This window comes from Rhinolophus sinicus, chromosome 3, assembly GCF_057876585.1.
Source record: "Rhinolophus sinicus isolate RSI-liver-muscle chromosome 3, RSI-T2T, whole genome shotgun sequence".
In the NCBI taxonomy this organism is placed as follows: Eukaryota; Metazoa; Chordata; class Mammalia; order Chiroptera; family Rhinolophidae; genus Rhinolophus; species Rhinolophus sinicus.
In genome coordinates this window covers 169,288,580-169,298,858 of record NC_142503.1, presented here as the reverse complement: position 1 = coordinate 169,298,858, position 10,279 = coordinate 169,288,580, and the positions used below count along the sequence as shown (strand labels likewise).

General features: G+C 34.9%; 1 pseudogene; it reads right to left on the bottom strand.

The window, feature by feature from the left end:
* Positions 1-243: 243 nt before the first annotated feature.
* Positions 244-994, bottom strand: LOC109448234 (galectin-1 pseudogene; annotated as a pseudogene).
* Positions 995-10,279: the final 9,285 nt, after the last annotated feature.

Below are 10,279 nucleotides of genomic sequence, written 5' to 3'. Positions count from 1 at the left end.
GTTGACCTTGTATCCTGAAAACTTGCTAAATTAAATTAGTTCTAATAGCATTTTTGTAGATCCCTTAGGATTTTTTATACAGACAATCATGTGTGCAAATAAAGACTGTTTTACTTACTTTTTGCTATCTGTGGGTTTTTCTTGACTTTAATTTGGCAAGTTTCACGTACAATATGCTTTTGTTTGCTTTTTCAGGGGGAACAGAGGCATCTGTCTTTATTGGGGGCTATGGGTTGTCTGTCTTTACTCAAAGGCCACCTACTTGATCTTGACCCCCTACTTGTCATCCTCTTCCGCCAGGTAGTTGATGGCCTCCAGATTCACGATGGAGATTGGAGAACGTGAATGTGTATCCATCTGGCAGCTTGATGATCAAGTCTCCCTGGTGTAAGGAGAGGCACACGGCTGTGACACTTCAGGCTGTAAAGGGAAGGAAGATTCCCGCTGCTCAGCCCCCACCGTCCTTGCTATTACACACAATGGTGTTGCTGTTCTATGTATACCAAAACGAGGGTTGGAGTGCAGGCATACGTGTTGCTGTCTTTGCCCAGGTTTCCCAGGAAGAAGCTCTTGGCGTTGGGGGTCACGTCACCACGCAATCTGAGGCACTCCCCAGATTTGAGATTCAGGTTGCTGGCGACCAGACCAGAAGCCATGACTGAGGACAAGAGGATGGTCCTGGGGGCTGCGGAACCAGTTGTCTGATGACTCCACCTGAGAGCTTCACATACAGTGTGGGAGTGATGAGAGCACATATGCTTTCCCCATTCCCAAGGTAAAGAGTGTTTTCCTTTCACCCTTAAGTACAAAGTTTGCATAGCTGTATTTTAGCAGGTAAAGAGTATTCCCTTTTATTCCTAGTTTTCTGACAGTATGGGTTTCAGTTTTGACAAATACTATCTTTGCAACTATTGAGTTGATAATACAGTTCCTTTACTCTGTTAATATGGTGATTTACATTGATCCATCTTTTGAATGTTAAACTAATTCTGCATTCTTGAAATAAATCCAACTTGACCATAATAAATTAATATTTTTATATAGTGCTAGACTCAGTTTGTTAAATTTGTTAAGGATTTTTGTGTCTGTATTTACAAGAAATATTTGTCTATAACTTTTTTCTTTTAATGTATTTGTCTGGTTTTGATATCCCAGTAATGCTTACCTCAATATCACAATAATGCTTACACCTCCAAGTGCTGATACCATAGTAATGCATATACCTCCAAATGCTGAATTTATGTAGGATTGACATTATTTATTATTAAATGCTGATCAAACTCACCAGTAAAACCATGTCAGCTTAGAGTTTTCTTGTGGAAGTTTTTGAATTATAAAGTCCATTTCTTTAATATTCATGGGTTATTAATATTTTCTATCTATTCGGGTGTCAATTTTTTAAAAACTGTGTCATTGGAGATTGTTTTCAATTTCATCTAGATTGACGAATTTATTGGAAAAATTTGAACTAAATTGTCCTTATTATTCTTTTAAGTTCTATGGGATCTATAGTGATATTTAGTCTTTTAATCCTAATATTGCTGATATTGATCATTTATGTGTCTCCTTTCTCTCTTTCTCTTTCTGTCTTCTTTTTGGTCAGTCTGCTGATCTTTTTCAAAGACATGTTTTGGTTTCATTTTTTTTTTTTTTTTATTGTTAATCTCTTTCTAATCTATTATTTCTTCCTTCTTATTACTTTTGATTTAATTTTCTCTTCTTTTGTAAAGATTTTAGGGTGGAATTTTAAATCACTGATTTAGCCCTTTTTTTTCCTAATGTAAGTATTTTAGGTTACACATTTTCCTCGAATTCTTACATTAGTAGCATTCCACAAATTTTGATTTGATATATTTTATCATCATGCTTACTAAAATATTTTTTAATTACTTTATTATTTATTGTTTGATCCATAGACTATTTAAGTTTGTCATACATTGTCCTAATATTAGGAGATTTTTTGAGAAATATTTTGCTATTGTTTTCTGGTTTAAATCTTTTATGATCAGGAAATACATTCTGTATTATATCAATTCTTTTAAATTAATGTCTTCCAAACACATCAAGTTGTATACATTAAATATCTATAGCTTTGTATGCCAATCAGATCTCAATGAAACAGTTAAAAAATAATGAGCCTTACGTAGTTATTACAATATTATTAACTATGTTCCTTATGCTATACTTTACATCCCCATGACTAATTTGTCACAGTCAATTTGTGCTACTTAATCCCTTCCCCTTTATCACCCATCCCCATAACATGCTTCCCATCTGGCAACACTCAAAATGTTCTTTGTATGGAGACAATCACCTCCTAAGTTACATAAATGTCTAATCACTATGTTGTACACCTGAAACTAATATAATATTGTACGTCAACGGTGATCGAAAAGTAAAAAAATAAAATAAATAAAATAAATAAGTCAAGCAAAAATAATGAGCCTTGTTTTAAACCCAGCAAATGGTCTATATTGGTGAATTATTTTTGCTTGCATTTGAAAAGCCTAAAGAGTATGTATTCTATAGATGTTAGGTGGACTGTCTCATATGTCAATGAGCTCAAATTTGTTAACATGTTAACATGGATTTTCTCTTTATGCCTAGGTTAGTAATTTGATAATAATAACCCTTGGCATACTTTTCAAAGTATGTTTTTCTTGCTTGAAAGTTCACTGAGCTTCTTGGATACTTAGGATTAATCAGATTTGAAAATTTTCAACCATTTTTTTCAAACAGCTTTTTTTTTTTTTTTTTTTCTGCTTTACACCTTCTCTTTTGGTACTCCAATTAACCTTTTAATAGATCATTTTACAGAGTCCCACAGGTCATTTGAGCACTATTTTTTTTCTCATCTTTTTACTCACTGGGTTTTTATCCTATACCAGATATTCTAAAATGTGTAGAATGCAGCAGGCCCCCTATAATCCTTTTATTTTTGTATATTTAAATTTTAAATTATTATTTCCCCCAAATATGTGTTCGATTTTTAATTCGTATTAAGAAGTAAAAATGTGAAAGAAAGAAAACACATTGTGCAACCTGGAAACAGGATTTCTCTGTATATTCATTATTTGTTCAAAAATATTTTTGTATTATGTATGCATGCCATTTACCTTTCACTAATAATTATAAATGGAAAAACAAAGATCTCCAAATATTTGAGGAAAATAAACAGAACTAAAGAAGTACAATATGAGGTAACAAAACAAATACTCCAGAAATATTTAGAGATAACTGTGAAAAGAAAAATAATTCTAATTGCCATGCTCAAAGAGATTTGAAAGGATACTGCATTCTTAAAAGCTGATTGATCTGAAAGAGAAGTTATCATAAAACAAACAAAAATGAGTTAATATGTTAAATACATTAAATAACAAAAAATTTAACAGATGGAATTAAAAAGTACAGATGGAGGACATCATAAAAATGGTGGCATGAGGTGAGTCTCTTGAAATCTCCCCTGGTATTTACAACAAATTGAACAACTATAACTCCACAAAGGACTCCCAGTGCCGCAGACAGGCAAGACTAAGAGGCACACTATTGAAATCATCTAAAGGTGGGCAAATTGCGCGAGTGGAAGAGGAGGGAAGGGAGAAGTGCAGAGACGGGGCCGTGTGGGTGCAGGACACAGACCTAGCTCAGTCCTCCCAGCTCACTGCATTACGGAACTACCGCAGCTACAGGAGAGGAAAGAACTCAGACTGCTAGGGCTCTGCTTATGTCCCACAGGAGTCCTCTTTCTGACTCCATCAGAAAGAGGGGACAGCATATAACACAGCTGAACTCAAAGCTCACAGCAGAGACTTCGGAGCAAAGACTGAGGGAAGAAGGTTGAAAATGGTGGTTTAAGCCCTCACTCTGCCAAGCAGAGAATTGAAGTGTTGGGCACTGAGCCTAGCCGCCTCCTCCCTGCCCTCCCAGATCCCGCCCTGCCCCAACCAGCCCAGTGCTAGAAGCAGAACAGTAGCAGTGTCGGATAAAAGAACAGAATATTTGCAGTTCTGAGAACTGTGGTCCACATACATGGACTCACAGCCCAACTAGTTCCAGCAAAGGGAAGGGAGACGTGAAAGCAGGACTGGCTATGGTGGTGTTCTCTGCCATTGCTCTGGGCCACCTCTCCTGACCCACTCCACCCCTGTCCCCACCTACCTGGACAGATCCCTGCAACAGTAAATAGAGCTGCTGAAACACACAGGCTCTAATTCTGGTGCAGGAAGAGTTTTGTAACTTCAGAAGCTCTCTACATGCCCCCATGGAGGCCGTGCCCTATGACCCAGGTGAACTGTTCACAGAGGAGAAGCCCGCCTTCCAGGAAATCTCCCCATTGTGTAAAAAGACAGAATAGTGCAGAGAATATATAACACTATGGTGTGAAAAAGAATAAAAGGCTGCAGTTGGAGAGAAAATAAAACATTCTACCAACACCTACTGGAAAATAACAGAAAGACCTCTTTCTATCAACCTGTTGCAGAACCCACTCCTATAGATGTCTAGGAAGAGAAATAATAAATCATTAATTGCCATGAATTACCAAAGTAACAAGACATCTCAGAGAGAAAATGAAAAGTCTCCAGAAAATGAACTTAAAAACATGGAAATATGTGACTTAAATTACAGAGAATTCAAGATTGCAGCTCTGAAAAAACCACGGAGATTCAAGAAAACACAGACAGGCAGTTTAATGAACTCAAATACAATCAAAGAACAAAATGAACATTTTACCAAAGAGATTGAAATTTTCAAAAAGAACCAAATAGAATTTCTGGAGATTAAGAACTCAATAGAAGAAATTAAGAATGAAATAACCAGCTTAGATAGTAGAGTTGACCAGATGGAGGAAAGAATCAGTGACATTGAAGATAGAAACCTGGAAATAACACAAATGGAAGAAGAAAGAGACTTCAGACTTAAAAGAAATGAAAGAACTCTACAAGAACTTTCTGACTCCATCAGAAAGAGCAATATAAGAATAATGGGCATACCAGAAGGAGAAGAAAGAGAGAAGGGAACAGAGAGAATATTCAAACAAATAGTTGATAAGAACTTCCCAAACTTGTGGAAAGAATTGGATCCTTGAATCCAAGAAGCAAATAGAACACCTAATTACCTCAACCCCAACAGGCCTTCTCAAAGGCACATTGTATTGAAGCTATCCAAAATTACTGACAAAGCAAGAATCCTCAAAGCAGCCAGGGAAAAGAAGATGGTAACCTACACAGGAAAGCCCATTAGATTATCAGCAGATTTTTTAGCAGAAACTCTACAAACCAGTAGGAAGTGGAATCAAATATTCAAACTATTGAAAGAGAGAAATTATATGACAAAAATAATATGTCCAGCAAAAATAGTCTTTAGATATGAAGGAGGAATAAAGACCTTTCCAGACATACAGAAGCTGAGGGAATTTTCTAACACACAACCTGCACTACAAGAAATACTGAAGGAGGCTATTCGACCAGCATCAATAGGGATAAATTGTGGCAACAAAAACATAAAAAGGGGGAGAGTAAAGACCTGATCCGGAATATGGGAATGGAGAAAGTAAGCATGCAGAAGAAAATGGAGTACCCTAAGTATGAAACTTTTTTTTACATAAACTTAATGATAACTACTCAAAAAAAAATGCAGAACTGAAATATATAACATAATAAAAGAAGAAACAGAGGGAAACATCATAGAATACCACCACACAGAAATAATAGACAACAACAACAACAAAAAAGGCAAAGAAACAATGGAGACACAGTCTTACCAGAAAACTAAAGAGAGAAAGTTAGGAAATCCTCACATATCAATAATCATTCTAAATGTAAATGGACTGAACTCATCAATAAAAACGCAGAGTAGCAGATTGGATCAAAAAACTAAACCCAATTATATGCTCCCCCAAGAGACACATTTCAGCTAGAAGGAGAAACATAGACTCAAAGTGAAAGGGTGGATTTTGACATTGCAAGTAAATGGTATCCCGAGAAAATCAGGTGTACCATACTGATATCAGATGAAACAAACTTCAGGATAAAAAAGGTAACAACAGACAAAGATGGACATTTCATAATGATAAAGGGGACTATACAACAAGAAGACATAACAGTTATCAATATTTATGCTCCTAATCAGGGAGCACCAAAATATACCAAGTGACAATGAACAGAACTAAAGGGAGAAATTGACCAAAACACAATTATAGTAGGGGACATAAATACATCATTTACAGCTATGGATGGATCATCCAAACAGAAAATAAAGAAATAGCAGCCCTAAGTGACTCATTAGCTGAAATGGACATAATTGACATTTATAGAGCACTTCATCCTAAAACATCAGACTATACATTTTTTTCTAGTGTACATGGAACATTCTCAAGGATAGACCATATATTGGGACATAAAACTAGCCTCAGCAAATTTAGGAAGATTGAAACCATACCAAGCATATTCTCTGATCACAAGGCTTTGAAATTGGCTAACAACTCAAAAAGAAAGCAGGAAAAAACACAACTACATGGAGACTAAAGAACACACTTTTAAAGAACAACTGAGTCAAAGAAGAAATAAGGGGAGAGATCAAAAGATACATGGAAACAGATGAGAATGAAAATAAATCCTACCAAAATTTTGGGGATGCAGCAAAAGCAGTTTTAAGAGGGAAATTTATATCATTACAGGACTTTCTCAAGAAACAAGAAAAATCCCAGATAAATAACCTCACGTTACACCTTAAAGAACTAGAAAAAGAAGAACAAATGAAACCCAAGTTCAGCAGAAGAAAGGAAATAATAAAAATCAGAGAAGAACTAAAAGAAATAGAGAACAAAAAACAATAGAAAAAATTAATGTGACAAAGAGCTGGTTCTTTGAAAAGATTAATAAAATTGAGAAACCCTTGGCTAGACTCACTATGATAAAAAGAGAAAAGACACTAATAAACAAAATCAGAAATGAAAGAGGGGAAATTATCACAGATGCCACAGAAATACAAAGAATACCTGAAGGACTATATGCCACCAAATTCAATAACCTAGAAGAAATGGACAAGTTCTTAGAAACATGCAGCCTTCCTAGGCTGAGTCACGAAGAATTGAAAAATCTAAATAGACTGATGACTAGTAAGAAAATTGAATCAGTCATCCAAAACCTTCCCAAAAGCAAAATCTGGGACCAGATGGCTTCACTGGTGAATTCTACCAAACCATCAAAGAGGATCTAATACCTGTCCTACTCAAACTCTTCAAAAAAATTGAAGAAGAGACAATACTCCCTAACTCATTTTATGAGGCCAATATTACCCTGATACTAAAACCTGGTAAGGATAACACACACAAAAGAAAACTACAGACCAATATCTCTGATGAATACCGATGCAAAAATCCTAAACAAAATTCTAGCAAATCGAATGCAACAAAGCATTAAAAAGATTATTCATCATGACCAAGTGGAGTTCATCCCAGGGGCATAAGGATGGTTCAACATACACAAATCCATCAATGTGTTACATCACATGAACAAAATAAAGGACAAAAATCATATGAGTATATCAATTGATGCAGAAAAAGCGTTTGACAAGATACGAAATCTGTTTATTATTAACACACTTAATAAAATAGGTATAGAAGGAAAATACCTTAACATAATAAAGGCCATATATGACAAACCATCAGCTAATATCATAATTAACGGTGAAACACTGAAGTCCTTTGATCTACGTGCAGGAACATGACAGGGCTGTCCCCATTACTTCTGCTTTTCAACATAGTGTTGGAGGTCCTCGCCAGAGCAATCAGGCAAGAGAAGGAAATAAAAGACATTCAAATTGGGAATGAAGAAGTTAAATTGTCACTCTTTGCAGATGACATGATGCTATATATAGACTATATAGCATCCACCAAAAAGCTATTAGAAACAATAAACGAATACAGTAAAGTTGCCAGCTACACAATCAATGTACAAAAGTCCATTGCTTTCCTATATACTATATACGAAAAATGAAAATCTCAGAAAAAGAAATAAAAAAAAATTCATTGTGCAATAACAACAAAACGAATAAAATACCTAGGAATAAACTTAACCAAAGATGTGAAAGACCTCTATGCTGAAAACTACAAGACATTTTTAAAAGAAATTGAAGAAGACACAAAGAAATGGAAAGACATTCCATGTTCATGGGTTGGAAGAATCAACATAGTTAAAATGGCTGTATTACTCAAAGCAATATACAGATTTAATACAATCCCCACCAAGCTCCCAATGGCATTTTTTAAAGAAATAGAACAAAAAAGTCATCAGATTTGTACAGAACCACAAAAGACCCCGAATAGCCAAAGCAATGTTAAGAAATAAGAACAATGCTGGAGGTATTGCACTCCCTGACTTTAGCTTGTACTACAGGGCAACAATAATCAAAACAGCATGGTATTGGCAGAAAAACAGACACACAGACCAACGGAATTGAGAACCCAGAAATAAAACCACATCAGTATGGACAGATAATTTTCAACAAAAACGCAAATACATAAAATGGAGAAAAGACAGCCTCTTCAATAAATGGTGCTGGTAGAATTGGAAAGCCATGTGCAAAAGAATGAAACTCTGCTATCAGTCACCATGTACCAAAATTAATTCAAAATGGATCAAAGACCTAAACATAAAGCCTGAAACAATAAACTGCGTAGAAGAAAACATAGGTACTAAGCTTATGGACCTTGGGTTCAAAGAGCATTTTATGAATTTGACTCCAAAGTCAAGGGAAGTAAAAGCTAAAATAAATGAATGGGACTATATCAAACTTAAAAGCTTCTGCACAGCAAAAGAGGGTTTATTTCAGCATCCCTCGTTAATGCCAACAACCTTGCAAATATGGCAAAATGGTCACAATAGGAGTGAGATTACATGGTCAGTTCTGCTAAAATTTAGTATCATATTTATTACTGTGAAAATAACCACAAAATTCCCTTCGTTGTTCAAAGCATCATTTTGGTGAAGAAAGGACAACACAATGCAAAGTATTGTGAACAACCAGATTTTCTCCTTAAATTTATGCATGTTGTATATTACCTAGCTGCATTTCTTTAGCTATTTCTAATTCCATTGTCCTAGTCAGAAAGGATAAGTCTTTCCAAGATTTAATTTACACCAGGAAAGTATTAGAATCCATTTATTTAAGACACAGGTAAAGAAGCTAGAATTTTACCATACCTTAACCAGTCATGCTACATCATGAGTCAGTAGTTCAGATTAATTTTTATTCAATTGCCTGTGCTTTTAGGAGTAGTTTTTACAAGTAAAATTAAACAGCAGAACTGGAAATTTTGCTTGCATATGATATAATTATAAAATTAGAGTCAGCCCATTCATAAATAATTGTTTAAAGGTTGACAATAGAAGCAATAAATGAATTTGATTGCATGGACCAGATTATTCAGCACGGAAAGTTTGCTTTTCATAAAATTAAATTATATAAACAAAACACTGATGAATGGTTAACACCAGGCCAATGTTTACACTAAATCAAATCAGTTGTCCTACTATAGACACAAGCTAATAACTAGACTGGACTTTGTTTCTTTAGGGTGATTAGCATAAGAATGTCTATCATATTAAGTATGACTGATAATTATTTTTTGTGAATCACAGTAATGAGCTTCAGTTATCAAAATGTCTCAGATAATCATCATTAGCATCTAGCATTTTTATATATGCAAGATGCACTGCAGTCAACATTTTTTTTTTCCAAATTACTGCTCCAGGCATTGTGGTATCTGAGTCCAATAGTAGTTATTGCTGGTTCCCAGCATACAAAACAGTTATTTTTCATAAGTTTGTTTATAAGTCAAAGGTTTGAAAATGAAAAACAATGTTTAAAATGGTGTCTTTATTAAAGAGTTGTCTCATAACCATTATAGGCAAAATAATGTGGCTAAATACTAAAAATAGTATTTTCTGTCTCTTTGGGATATTGAAAACTCTAGTGCTGAGCTATTCTGGAAAGAATGGCAGTCATGTATGTACTCCTTTGTTTCCATTGATCCCAATTATAGAGTTATTTTTATTTTAAAAGATATTCTAATTTGACTTTCTCTCTCAACAATGGAATAACTGACATCAGTTGTCAGGTCGAATATATGTTTGGGAAGCAACAGTCCTTACAATTATCCTTGAAACATGCACATAGGTATTTAGACTGTTGTGAATGAAAAGAAACTTGCTTTTTTACTTTAATTTCATGGAGAAGGGAAGTTGAAAGACATGGTCCCTGTAGAGAGAAGTTGTAA